The following is a 332-nucleotide window of genomic DNA, read 5'->3' as shown; positions in this document are numbered from 1 at the left end:
AATAATAAGACAAATAATATACAAAAGGCTCATAAGCACATAGAAACATGTTCAACATCATTAACCATCAGCGAAATGCACATCAATCCAAAAATGAGATACTATTTCCCACCCACTGGAATGGCCATAATTGAAAAGGTAGTAATTAGTGTTGATGAGAATGTGGAGATACTAGAACACTCACACTTTGCTGGTGGGGATTTAAGAGACATAGCCCCTTTAGAAAGCAGGCTATCGGTAGCTCAAATTGTTGAACATTAAGTTATTACATGAACCAGCAATCCCCTCCTATGTATACAGTATACCCAAGAGAAATAAAAACATAAGTTCAC

Source organism: Mandrillus leucophaeus, unplaced genomic scaffold, assembly GCF_000951045.1.
Source record: "Mandrillus leucophaeus isolate KB7577 unplaced genomic scaffold, Mleu.le_1.0 Scaffold1537, whole genome shotgun sequence".
NCBI classification, from domain to species: Eukaryota; Metazoa; Chordata; class Mammalia; order Primates; family Cercopithecidae; genus Mandrillus; species Mandrillus leucophaeus.
The sequence above is the reverse complement of the archived record's forward strand: the minus strand, read 5'-3'. Positions refer to the sequence as shown.